The sequence below is a fragment of the Vigna umbellata genome, chromosome 6, assembly GCF_029865625.1.
Source record: "Vigna umbellata cultivar VRB3 chromosome 6, Vumbellata_1.0, whole genome shotgun sequence".
NCBI classification, from domain to species: Eukaryota; Viridiplantae; Streptophyta; class Magnoliopsida; order Fabales; family Fabaceae; genus Vigna; species Vigna umbellata.
The window spans coordinates 32,155,298-32,170,483 of record NC_142170.1 but is presented as its reverse complement, the minus strand read 5'-3'; the positions used below and the strand labels follow the sequence as shown (position 1 = coordinate 32,170,483).

The window sequence follows — 15,186 nt, the reverse complement described above, 5'->3', positions numbered from 1 at the left end:
AATCACATTTAATAATATTTACAAATTGTTATGAATTATTTTTTTCTCATAACTTAGTTATTTGTATTAATTTATATTTGTATATCCTACTTTTTCATAATTATATATCATACTAGTTTATTATTATTTTTATTTTTACTAAAAATTATTATACTGTTGAAATTTATAAATGAATAGATTTTGACCAAGGTTTTTCTTATCAATTTTTTTTAATGTAATCAATGCAATTAAATTTTATTTAAGTTAAGAATTTAAATAAACTTTTAAAACTTATTCTGAAATAGTTTTAAGATAAAAAAAAAAAGAAAAACATGCAGTTTCTGTATGTTTGCGATGCCAAGACGAATTGCAGTTTACTTTGGTTACTACGGTTTACCATTTGAAACAGTTAATTATTAATAGAAAAGTCCAGTTTTTTTAAATTGAACCGCAAAACATAGTATAGTATAGTTAAATTTTTAATAAAAATAATTTAGTTTTTATAGTATAGATATAATTTAGTACAGTAAGGCTAATTATGTTTTGTAATTGCAGAGGAGGAGTGTTTCCGAGCGGAGGCAGCAGGAGTTTTCCCCAGTCCCATTCAACAGAAACACCTGTAATCGAGGATTGTTTTCATCTTGATATGTATCATTTAGGCTTTAGGCTTTAGCTTTAATTTTAAACTGTTTTCATAATTCTGAAGCATGTATATTCACTCTGAAGTGTACAATAAATAGTTAACTAAACTGTGAATTAAAAAACAGTTTACTGAATTATATTTTAGTTAACTGAACTAAAAAATAGTTCAACTCAGTTTTTTTGAACTATTTTCTAGTTCAATCCAGTTTATTTGAACTAGTTTATAGTTAACTATACTTTGTTTGTAGTACAATGCAAACAATGCAAACAATGCAGTTTGCCCACCCTTATCGTCAATAATTCAAATTTGAAATAAAAAAGGTCGGTTTATCTATGTGTGGTATTGACTTTCAATAACAAGTGGTGTGTTACAGTGATGGATATCTAATTTTTTTTATGAAGCATCAGCTAATTATTTACCCATATGCGTCGTAGTTGCATCCAATCAATCTCACTTGATCATCACGTAATCCGGATCAACTTTTCAGCTCAATCTATCCCATTATCCCATCCATTTGTTAGTAGAGGTCCAATCAGATTATCCTGTAAACTCGACTAGCACATTCATCTAGGTTATTCTGTCAACTTGTTGCCCATGCTGGTCATCTCTTCAACTTGATTCATTCTAATTATTCCTTCAGTTTGTTCATCTTGGTTATCACATAAGCCTCGTTAGTTTGTAAGCCGAGTTTGTTTGTTAGTTGGTCACGACAACTATTGATTAACTGTCCTTGGCAGTTGCTTTTTCTTTAATAAATACCGGACTTCTGTGTGTAAGTTGGATTGATTTTTTAGATCATTTCATAATACAATTTCATTGTGTTTGAGTTTTACTTTTCTTTCTTTGCTTACATTCATTATATCTTGCTGGGTCATTCTCGGTCGCCCGTACTGTAGTTGTGTGTTCGTAACGTTCGGCACTGATATAGACCAGTTGTGACGCTCGGTGCAAACCCTCAGGTTTTCTCTTGGTTCTAACACTGGTATTCCAGAGCTTCAGGTTCGTGATTGGGAGCTTTGTATTCATCTAGGACTTGGCGGAGGCTTAACGGAAAGGTGATTGAAGCATAAGAAGATCAAGACTGTGTTTCTTGGTGAAAGATCGAGGGTGTAAAGAATGGCCAGCAGAGATATGTCCGTTAATCTACATGTTCTCACAGACAAGAACTAGAGCAGATGGAGCACACAGATGTGTATCTTATTTCGTGTTCAAGATATCAACAGCGTGATGGAGGGAGCAGTTTCTGCGTCTGATTTGCACGACACTAAGAAAGAGGAGTTTAAGAGGAAAGATGATAGAGCCTTGCTTGATTATCCATCAGTGTGTGGACTGATAAGCATTTTGAGAAGATACAAAATGAGGCTTCAGCAAGAGAAGCTTGGAACATCTTGGTGGATTGTCATGCCGGAGGGGAAAAAGTGAAGAAGGTAAAGCTTCAGTCATTGAGGAGACAGTACGAGCACCTACTGATGGAGGATGGTGATAAGGTGAGTGAGTTTTTCAGTAAAATACTCTCAATTGTTAACCAGATGAAAAGTTGTGGTGACACTGTTACTGATCTCATGGTGATTGAGAAAATCATGTGGTCACTTGCCCTCTGACATTTGATCATATTGTGGTGGCAATAGAGGAGTCGAGAGATCTTGGAAAACTCAAAATTAGAGGAACTGCAAAGTTTCTCTAGAGACTGTATGAAATGAGGATGCGGGAAAGAAATCCCATCAAACGCGAGGAGCATGCTGTTAAAGGTTCAACATGAAGAGAAGAAGACAACCAAGAAATGGAAAGGGAAACACGGTAAAGGGAAGTGGAGAAAAAATAGGAACAAAGATAACCCGAATGAGTCTTCAACAGAGGATGAAGGTAAATCTGAGAAGAATTTCCAGAAGAAGGACAAAAGGAATATTGAGTGTTTTAATTGTCATAGGTATGGGCATTACGCTAGTGAGTGTTATGCTGAAAAGGAAGAACAGAAGAAGAGTCATGCAAAAGGAGGCCTACGCGGCTCAAATTGAAGTCTAATTCTGAAGAACCCATCATATTGATGACAACTACATCTACAGTAAGTTCACACTCTCAAGACAAATTGTGGTATTTGGATTCGGGATGTTCGAATCATATGACCTGCAACAGAGATTGGTTGGTAAATTTTGCTGAGACCGAGAGGAGCATGGTGAAATTGCTTGATGAGAGCACCTCAAAGGTAGAGGGAGTCGAATGATGTGGTTATCAGAAGGAAGAATGGCTCGCGTGTCATTCTAACTGGTGTGTTGTTTGTGCCTGCAATAAGGTATAATCTTCTGAAGTATTGGCCAGTTAATTCAAAAAGGTTTTACAGTAGTAATGGGAGACTTCAATAAGGTTGAAGTGTTTGATAAAAAGAAAAACCTGATCTTGAGGAACAAGATCTCGAAGGATAAAACATTTCATATCAACCTAGTGAAGTCTGCAATGAGTGAAGAATTTGGCGATATCATTACTGATACACGAACTGGTGAAGAGGAAGGTTTGGTGCACGTAGCTATGTTTGCATGCACAAACCCTGATCGGTCAAACCGAGGACGAAGATATGTTTGCATGCGTAGAACCGATCGGTCAAACTGAGGCCTTGAAGAAGTCCATGTGGAAGGAGAAAAACGTTGAAGTGAATGCTACCAAAGAAGCATGGGGAGTCGGTGTCACTGGTGAACTGAGACATGGAGAACACTATTCGATCACGTCTTTCAGTTTGGGAGTCATGGGAGAACCGAGACATGGCGAACATAGTTCGGTCAAGTCATTCAGCCACACCCGACCTCAACATTCATTCAACCGAGCAAGGCGTCACTCAAGAGCGTCAAACTGGCAACCGCACTCAAACCGTTCGGTCATTTCACTCAGTCGTTCTTTCGAACCGTTCGGTCTTGATCGCACAGCTCGCGCAAGTTGGCATCCGCCTTCATCACGTGATTGGTAGGAAACAGTTGCTCAATGGAATGGCAAGGGTGGACTCTATGAGTCACGAAGACACCGTTCGGTCATAGACCGTTCGGCCTCAACATGGTGCGCGAGATAGGATGGTAAGGATTGGTGCTACCTCCCTAAGTGTTCGGCTTAGAGGGGTGTGTTAGTTTGTAAGCCGAGTTTGTTTGTTAGTTAGCCAGGACAATTGTTGATTAATTGTCCTTGGCAGTTACTTTTTCTTTAATAATTACCGGACTTTTGTGTGTAAGTTGGATTGATTTTTTAGATCATTTCATAATACAATTTCATTGTGTTTGAGTTTTACTTTTCTTTCTCTACTTACATTCATTATATCTTGTTGGGTCATTCTCGGTCGCTCGTACTACAGTTGCAGTGTTCGTAACGTTCGGATACAGGAGCTTTGTCGTTCAGTCGCGTACGACACTGATACCGATCGGTTGTGACACTCGGTGCAAACCCTCGATTTTCTCTTGGTTCTAACAAGCCTATCCATCTTTTTCAACCTATTTATTTGGCCAGCTGGTCATCCCTGTCAACTCATCTATCTCATCAAATTGTTCATCTTGGTCATCTTGTCCATCCTAGCTATCACGTCAATCTATTCATTTCGCATAACTTATTCGTCCCTTGAGCTTAGCCAGCTCGACCATCCCATCAGTCCGCCCATTTCGCTCATCCTGTTATCTTATTCATCTTGTCCATCCCATCAGCCTATCCACCATCCACCCCTTCAGCACAGTCCGTCTTGATCATCCCAAAAGCCTAGTCCATCTTGTAAGTCTGGACCATCCTAACCATCTCATCAGCCCGTTCATTTCCATCCTATTCATCCCAATCAGTATGTTCATCCTGACCATTTCGTCATCACATCCATCCTTGTTCATCCTTGTCATCTCAGTCAACCCTGTCAATCCATTCATCCCGTCAGCTTATCCATCTCGTTGATCCCAATCATCCCGTCAGCCCAGTCCATTGTGGCAATCTCACCAAGCCCGTCCATCCTGGAAAGCCCATCAGCTCGATCAATCCTTGTCATTCATTTAACTTGTTCATCTCAACCAACCTGATTCATCTCAACCATCCCATCAGCTTGTCCATCATGACTAGTCTAGGATCATCCTAGTCATCCCATCTACACGTCCATCTTACTAGTGTCTAATTATAATTTTAAAACATTATCATAAAGCTCAACTTTGCAATTTGTATATGTCAATACCAAGCACCAAAACATAAACCCTAATATTAGGAATAATCCGACAAAATGAATTGAAAATTCCATAAATGAATTGAAACAAAAATTACAAATGCAGCCAAAATACATGCTCAATCAAACACTAAAAAAAAAGAGCGACTAATATTTTAAAAAAAAAAAACTTGCTGCTGAAGATTTCAGATTATAAAGAAGCTTTAGAATTCCTTGAATTTTTCAATTTCATAAGCATGGTCACAGTTAGAGGGCCAAGGCCATACTCAAATTTTGGAATCCTAGCCTGTCCAATTGGCCAGTTCGGCCAAACTAGCCACTCATCCAGCCAGTTTTTGTTTGTTTTCCTGTCATCCAAAATGTAATATTTTTATTTTTTTATTTTTCCTAGTTAAGGTGATGCATTCAGTTTAATGATCAAGAATAACATTGCTACTAGAGACATAGTCAAGGAAGACTCAAATATTCACCTTAAATGAAGTGAAGTATTATGTTGTAGGAGCATTCCAATTGTTTTTAATCATGTCGTGTTGTGCAAGGAGATGATTGACAACTGACTTGTTCATCGTGGTGGTGTCTGTCAGGCTGGTAAAGATGAGATGAGAGGAGAATAAAATAATGGAGGATGAAAGTGAAGCGTGACACGCTCCAATTTTTTAAACATAATGTTGTTGCAAATCACAAGATAGACAAGGTAAAATTATAAACTGTGTACGAATGCAAATGACAAAAAAAACCATTATATGAAACAGGTGTCAATAAAATAGAGTGGATATTTTATATAATTCCCAAAAAAATAGAGTGGATATATATTACAATATATCAAACAAATTAATCCTAACAAACATATTAGCATTTTGTCATTGAAACTTGTTAAAAACTAATGCTATCAAAATGGGTTAGAACCTGAGGGCCAATCCAGCCCATCACGGGTTTAGACCGGATTAGGTTTAAAAAAATGTAATTTTTTTATACTGGGCCAATGTTTAACTCGACCATTTAAAACCTAGTTCACCACGATCCGACTCACCGAGGTTGAACCCATGGTGAGCCAGGTTGGTCCACAAATCTAACAAATTTAATTTAATTATTTATTACTTTGTGTTGCAATATTATTAGTTAACACTTTTTTATTGTATTATAGATGAGATAAAGAGAAAAATGTTTCAAGATAACAAAATATTATGGATTTATCCATTCCATTCAAGATTCTAATCTTATAAATAGATATGTGACATAAAAATCATCAATATTAGAAACTTATTTGTTTGTTTTTTGTGCTTTGTTTTTTAGTACATTTGGATTGTGTAGTACTTTTTTTAATTGTCTTTGGAGTTTAACATCATTTTATATTGAAATTTATTTAGATTTGAATTACAAAAACTTTGTAATCTTTCTGGATTTGAAAAAGAGAAAAATTGTAATTAAGTGAGTCAATAAGTCAACTTGTTTAACTATGGATCGGACCGTGTTCAATTTTTTTAAGACCTCTAATAAGTGAATCTGGTTAAGTTGACTCACAAAATAACCAACCTGTAGTTAGCAAATTTCTCAACTGAATTAATTAGATGCTTTGTCATCTCTAACCTATTTTTCAGTATTTTATAAAAGCAAATTATTGCCAAGCATTCAGAACGAAAATACAATTGTACTAATGTCAAGTGACTTCAAAACTTAAATGGATATATAAATAGAATAAGACAGAAACAATTAAAAAGTGATATTTTGATCTTAATCATATTTTATTGGTGTTCAGTCTTCTTACTATATTCTTTAGAGAAGGTAAAAATAGTATTGAAACTGATTTTCGTAATAATACATTAGTTTGGCGTGCATTTAATAAAATAAAAGTGTATTCGTAAAATATTAAGATTATTTTGTACATGTTCCCAAATATATCTCAAAATGGACACTAGCGATCCATACCTAAAAAGTTTTCTCAATAAAATTTAGGTATTTTAGCAGGGTTTATGGATGTGTAATCCTGGTGGATATTAATAAGGTTTGTGATGACTAATTCAAGATTGAAGAAGAAAAAGGATGTTAGCAAAACTGAACTATGACATTGGTGATCTTGGTTATGATGATGAATTGACTCTAGAGAAAAATGAAACAAGTTCAAGTTTGGATGATTCACTATGGATGATTTGGAGATTCTTCTAGTTATTGAAAATGAAAATCATTAAGGTGAGGACATTAATTAAAATGAAGATTATATGGAAGAGAACTATGATGGTTGTATATTTGATATGAAAAGATTATTAAATATTTATGAATTTATTAGTTGTTTTATTCGTGTCTAGTTTATGATTGATCAACCGATTTTTAGTTGGATTATAAACTCATTTTATAAATTTTTGAATGAGTTAGTATTATCATTTATATTGTTTTTAATGATACAATTATTTATAAATATAACTTTTTATCTACTCGTAATCTTTACAAATCAAGCTATAATCCTTGAATTACAAGTTTTTATTCCATTCCCGATCTCCAAACAATCTTTGAATTTGACTATGCATATTACATAAGAAAAATTTACAATCAAATATAAGTAAGAATTTTCGTGTCTTATATTCTTTAAAAAATATATGGTTTTAATATGTAAACATTAAATTTTAAAACTATTTTTAACTTTCAAATTTAGTATACTGAAATCGTATTTTTCTAAACTCCTGGAATTAATTTGAGAAATCAGAATCAAAATTACAGTAAATTTTAGGAAGTAAAAATGTAATTAAACTTGATACAAAAATTTCAATCACAAATTATCATAATTTTAATTTTTTTTGTATTTTCTTAACAAACATTTTTTTTTGTTCATATTTTCTTTTATATATTTGTGTGATGAATGATAGTTTCATGGGAAAATTTTTAGATACTAAAAATTAATTTCTGATTTTCTATCATATAATTAATATGAATCATCCGATATTTTTAATGGACATACGTTCATTTATCTCAAGATAACTTGCCACACCACCAAACATTATTTCCAATTTAAATGGATCATAAGTGTCATTTTTCCTTCTATCATCCCAAATTAGTGGAACCAATAAGAAAAATATACAACCTTTATGAATAAAATAAAATAAAATGTGGATGAAATTTAAAACTATTACGTCACAACACAAAGGCCACAACATCATTATGTGGTTCAAACTAAGTTTCAAACTTTGTTTTCCCATCATGTCTCGTCAACTTAAATGCATTGTATGCGACAAAACAAAGTACCCTTATTTTCCACAAAAAAATCCAAAGCAATTTAGAATATGTTCACAAGATACTACAAAAGTTTATTTAATAATATGAGGTGTTAAATATATTCTTTATGACATGCATTGACTTACTTTGTCAATTCTACGAAGTTCAATTTCGAGGGTTTATATTTATTGACAATTTTTTTTTAGTTTAATTGGTAATTTTAAGTTTAATTTTATATATACAATTACGTTAACTAATTTTTTTTTCAATTTTAATAGAACTGTTTTTAATAAGAAAATATATATAGACTCTAAAAATATTAACTTCAACTTCAAGAAAAAAAAATGTAAAAAAGATATCTACCTTAAATTATTTCACAATTTGTAAGAATTTTCTTGTTAACTGATACTTTAATTTGTCTTACGTATTTATGTCAGACACTGTATTTATCAATGAAATATATAACTTATAGAACAATAATACTTTTGTGATAATATCAATTTTTAATACATTTGATTTTAATTTATGTTCACACAATAGTAATTGTATGTTTATCATTATTTTAAGATATTTGTATATTTTTTAATATGTATATATCACATATGTCGTATTTTATTATTTTTAAAATAAGTGCATAGACATATCAAATACGTTTCGTATCTAATACTCATTTCATATTCATACATCGTAATTTGTTACCAATGTTGAAACATCTAGTAAGAGATCAATTCTACTATACAATTTATCATTATCGACTTATTATTATGAATAAAAAAAATCTACTTTTGAGAATATTTTGTTACAATTTATTATTATTAAGTTTTAAGTTCTCATATTTTTAATTTTTTTAATTTATTAAATATTGATATTTTTAATTTTTAGTAAAATTTGGTATTTTAAATTATTTTTAATTAGATGATGAAATTATTATCTTATCTTATTTATTTATTTATTTTTAATATATTAAGACGTATGAGATTATATAGTTAATATATAAGGTTAAATATATTTTTTTTCATGTATTATTATGTAAAAAAAAATTTAAACACATAGCAAATATGAATTGTTATACTTGACTTCGAGTGTCGTTCGTCACGTAAACAAAATTTTAATATCGTTCAAAATTAAAAACTAAAATCAATATCTTTTAAAAGATAATAATCAAAATGTTATCATTTCCGGTTTTATATAATAATACAGAACCAAAAATATATTTAAAATAATTGATAAAATTATGATCTCGTCATATAATATACTTTAATAAAATAATAAATTTTTAACTATTTTATAATCATCACAATATTATTTTTATATTAAATATATAATCTCACACTTTTTTAACGTGTGACAATAAATAAATAAAATGTCAAATAAAACTAATTGAAAAAAATAAATAAAAAACAATTAATTAAAAATATAATAAAATTTTAAATTATTTAATATGTTAAAACTTTAATAAAAATTTAACTAAAATATATTTAAATTTATACTGACTTAAAACTATTTTCTTTATTTAGTTATATAGGATCCAGTGTGCGTTCAATGTCCTAAACTATATAGGTTGTATAAATAGTTAAGAAAAAGATAATCTATTTTTCGTTAGCTTAAAAACTTTTTCGTTTTTTTTCTTATTATGACGGTGTGACCAAAATTTGTACACTTCACTTGTGAACTTATCCACTGTCAACAAAGGTCATATTTATTAGTCATAATTTCTACGAAAATAATTTCTATAAGCTTATGGCTCGAATGACACCAAATAATACTCTAATCAAAACACACGTGGAAAAAATTGTGGAGGTGAATTTTCTAGATATTTAGAAAATTTTCTAGATATACATTTTTGTTTGTACATACACAAAAATGTATATTTTCTTAGTTTTGAATGGTTCCTGTTCTTTATATATATATATATATATATATATATATATATATATATATATATATATATATATATATATATATATTATGTACATGTAATATATGTACATATTAACTTGGTCCTGACTTAGTAAATTTTGTGTCAACGTCGTTCTTTCTGTTAAATAGCATAACGGGTTAATTTTTTTTTTCTCTCTTATGTGCTCGTCTGCAATGTAGCAGTCTTTTTTTTTTCTTTTTGTCAGTGCTATCTTTTCTTTTTCCTTTTGTAATACCAGAAAAAAGTGAGAAAGAAAATTGGATCATTGGTATAAATAAGTTTTATTTCATTTATCAGAAAACTGGATCGTTGGATGCACAGATTTTTGCCGTTTGGTACAGAAGTTGCTATTGGGTTATAGACTTTTATCGTTCGGCACATAAGTTGTTTTTCGCATTCAGTGTATTAGACTTCTGTCGTTCGGTACAGAAGTTGCTTGTCGTTGTTCCATCACCAAATTCTCCACCCAAAAGATATCAACTCATGCTTCTCATGATGGCGGTGATGACAGTGAAGATCTGTTTTGCAGGTTTAAGTGGAACAAATGATGGTGCGGTGGCTGCTGGTGTGGTTCTGATAACGATCCAATTTTCTGAGCGGCTAAAGTCTAATACACTGAACGGCAGAACATCTATTTTATGGTCTGTTTCCACTTCTTTTACTTCAATACATGGAACTTCCTTGCAGTATGCTGTAAACTGGATGTTGTTATGTCAAGATTCTCAGATGCGTTGTTCAACCTGCGAAGGAAATTATTAGCTCCTGACAATTCAGAGGCTGAATGTTTGCCTGCTCTTAGAGGTTGATCTTTTTCAGCAGCTGAAGCTTATTTTGAGCATAATATTGAAAGAGATCACGTTCCCGAGTCTCCTTCTCTATATTCTTTTCGTAAGTATGCTGTTTATGATTATTATAATGTCTTTTGCCAAACGAAATGACTAAAAGTCTAATACATCGAACGACAGAAGACTAATAAACCGAATGGCAACAGAGAAATATAAGCATTGAACGACATAATGCCTTTAACCGAACGACACTGACAACGATCCAATTTTCTGATGAATGAAATAAAACTTATTTATGCCAACGATCCAATTTTCTCTCTCTCACTTTTTTTTGGTATTACAAAAGGAAGAAAAAAAGATAGCATTGACAAAAAGAAGAAAAAGGTCTGCTGCATTGCAGAGGAGCAAAGGAGGGAGAAAAAAAAAAGTTAACGTCGTTGTGCGTATTTAACGGAAGGGACGACGTTGACACAAAATTTACTAAATCAGGATCAAGTTGAAACTTTTTTAAAACCAATGACCAAATTGACACAATCAAACAAAAATGAGGACAAAAGAGGCCATTAAACCTTTAAAATATATAGGTTTCCATCACTTGATTAACTTTTAATGATTTTATTAAAATATACAAAAATTAAATTAAATTTTAAATATTTATAATATTTGTTCATATGTGTTGTTAAGTTCTATCTTATGCACACATAAATAGTTACATCTAATTAATACTTTCCATTCATCACATTACACCACTAAGAATAGGATCATAAATCTCTTTTACTTTATTAATAATTAATTTTGTTGGTTTTAGAAATTAATGGTCTATAATTTATCATAATAACCACATTGAAAAGTAGAACAATAATAGTTTATAGTAATAAATTTTAGTAAAACGAAGAAACATTATATATATATATATATATATATATATATATATATATATATATATATATTATAATATAAATAGAATTTTCTAAACTCGTTTCACTACCTAAAATATTTTCTATTTCTCTAAAACACTATTCTTTTCGTTTTCTCTATCATCTCTCTGACCATTTTCACTATTGGATCATTTGTTCGACGATTAGGAGGTGTCTAGGCAATCTTGGCATCAAGGGATACCTTTCAAACCGATCAATTTCTTGATTAGAGTAAATAAGTTTTGTTCCCTTTTCTTAGTGATTTCTTGACTCTTGATTGTAACACCCTAATATTTTAAAGGGTATTACTGATAGTAGAGACTAAATTAATTTGATATCTTCTATAAACAATCAAACTTTATTTCAATTCTTCCAAGGTACAATACCAAACTTACAAACTTCAAACAATATAGTCTTCACCACTTAACATAAATTCGAAATTTCAACTTATAAGTCTTACACAACATAATTTTTCCAATACAAATTTATTCTTTTTACAAAATATCCCTGAAAGTTTTTCCCCGCATCTCTCTCATCTCTAAGCTTTTTCAACCGCATTTGCAACATTATCTATTCACATATAACATGAGTTATATGATCATAGCACAAACAAATAAGGGTAAGCCAACCATATCATATAAATCATTAAACTTGTAACAAAAATATTTCAATCATGTATTTCTGCAATTGATAAAATATCATTATCCCGATGTCATTAATTCATCATTATCAAAATCATCTTCCTCATTTTCATAAACCTTACAAGTGTACCATGCTTACTCACGAAGCCTTATGGTCAGACCGCTCTCTGCCTGCTTCCTTAAGCCTCACCTGTATACTATGTCTTACTTTCTGAAGCCTTATGGTCAGACCTCTCTCTGCTTGCTTCTATAAAACTTATGAACCATATATTTATGTCAAAGCCTTATGGTCAGACCACTTTCTACCTGCTTTCATAACCTCAGGTGTTACTTTGCTCATAACAAGCTCTCATGGTATAAACCGAACATACTACTCCCCGTAGTAAACATCATTTCATAAACAATGATTTCTTATATCCACTCCAACATTTCATCAAATCAACATTTCATACCCTCTTATCCACTCCAACATTTCATCAAATCAACAATTCATAACCTCTTATCCACATAACTCAATCATGTTCATTCTCTAATCATAATTTGACAATAACCTATTTTGGTGTCAATAAATTAAACATATTGCCAGATATCATACTTTATATTATAGACTCATTTTGACCATAACGAGTATAACTCAACATATTTTCACCAATCAAAGATCATAGATCAATCAAAACACTTCAACATATTTTAGCAACTACATATTAAAGTCTGAGTTCAATGTAACGATAAATGAAATATATATATATATGAAGTTTTTTACAATGATAACTTTATGCATCTACAATCAACTTGTTTTATTTTATTTTCATCCTAGTAGAGATCTTTCTTTACCCCAATTGGTCACCGGAGAGGACCCAGATGTCTGAACGCATCAAACTCACCTTCGACGCCAACACATATGACTAGTCACAACTGACTGGACCAGGCCAGGGTTGCTCTATGATCAGGGATGTGCCAACTCAGGTTTTTAAGGTTCCTCTATCCTACCAACAGAGGGAGGCCCTCAATAATTAACAATTTATTTATTTAAATTATCTACCTTGTTCTCTTATGCTCTAAATCTAAAATGCCTAATTTTAATATTTTTACTTCCTCTCACAACAACTTCAAACAGTATCTGTACATCTATTTAATACCCATATACAAGCTATTACAAAACCCTTACTCCAGACCTTCCAACAAGATCAATTTCAGCCAACAAACTCATTCAAAATAGATTAAATTCATCACATCACAACATGTACAATTTCACAGTTTCAGTTATCACACCCAATATAATAAAAGTCATAAATAGTTTTACAAGAGCACACCAGTTCAACATTCATATGCAATTATTTTATAAAATAAATTCATACCAAAATAATTAGCTCCCATTACCATCAAAATAATATTAATATAAAAATTCAGGGGAAACAAGAAGTTGAATCTGGCAGAGCCGGTTAGACAACTTCTCATCCTTCCAGAAAGATGCAATAAAAAAAATAGATAAAACAATAAAATTTCTGGGGAAACAAGAAGTTGAATCTGGCAGAGCCGGTTAGACAACTTCTCATCCTTCGAAAAATACAATATAAATAAGAAATAAAAGGTGTGGGAAACAAGAAGTTGAATCTGGCAGAGGCGGTTAGACAACTTCTCGTCCTTCCAAAAATACAATATAAAGATATAAGAAACAACCAAAGCTTTGGGGAAACAAGAAGTTGAATCTGGCAGAGCCGGTTAGACAACTTCTCGTCCTTCCAAAAATACAATATAAAGATATAAGAAACAACCAAAGCTTTGGGGAAACAAGAAGTTGAATCTGGGAGAGCCGGTTAGACAACTTCTCGTCCTTCCAAAAATACAAAAGAAACAAATAAATGTTCTCATTCAAAATTCAAGACCATACAGCAACAAAATACTACATATTCAAAATTTAGTACTAGAGAAAAGCAAAGTATAAGAGTGGCTTCCCTTACCTCTATTACAGACTTAATCTCCTCGCTCTCTGAAAACTTCCAGAATATCCCCTTTGCAATTAGAAATTCTTCCAACTCTCTTCTCTAAAACATTTTCTAAGTTCTTTGGTGTAAATTTTCAGCCTCCCCCCTTGGCTATTTATAGCAAAAAAATTTACTATTCATTTTTTACTATTCATTTTAACTATTCATTTTTTTTATTCATTTTACTATTACAAAAATAATTTTTTATTTGCAATTTGATGAATTCTGATCTCAAAGCTACGTGGAACACTTATCCTTTCCAAAAATATTTTTTTTTTACTATTCACTTTTTACTATTCACAATTTACTATTCACTTTTTACTTTTTTTTTATATAGTATTTAACTTACAAATATTTTTAAGGATCTTACATTGATCATGCAAGGAATCTCTATTTGCATGTGTCAAGTGGCTTCTTTCTCTAATTCTTGACTCCAATTAGGTTCTAAGGTTTGTTTTCAATCGCCAATTGACGATTTGTAGGTGTTTCTAGAGTTTCTTTGTTGTGTAAGCAACGGTCGGGGTTTCTTTGATAACCATGCAAATTTCTTTGAGGTAAGGGAAGTTAAATTTTTTATTTAGTTGATGATTAGTTATGTATGTGTGAAGAGTCTATGAGTATTGTGTGGGCAAGTGATATTTGGTTTTTTATGGTAAATAGATTACATGCAATTTGATTGTTATAGGTATGAATGGATGAATTGTGAGTATGAACTGCATTGAATGATGTTTGGACTGTAATTGGATGTATAAAATGTTATAAATTTGTATTGGTTTTGGCTGGTTATGAGTAAATGTAAATTGTCTTAGTTTATAGCTAGTTAGGAGGAAGTGGAGTAATGAAAATTTGATTTGGGAGTTAGGTGCTCAATTGGTCAGTTGGGATAGGCTAGGTAAGTCAATTGGGACTTGTTAGAGTCCCTAAGTTACTTAAAACAGTGCTA

At 31.5% G+C, this 15,186-nt stretch overlaps 1 pseudogene; it reads left to right on the top strand.

The window, feature by feature from the left end:
* Positions 1-1,738: 1,738 nt before the first annotated feature.
* LOC148197244 (uncharacterized) lies at positions 1,739-2,637 on the top strand (annotated as a pseudogene).
* The last annotated feature ends 12,549 nt before the right edge of the window (positions 2,638-15,186 follow it).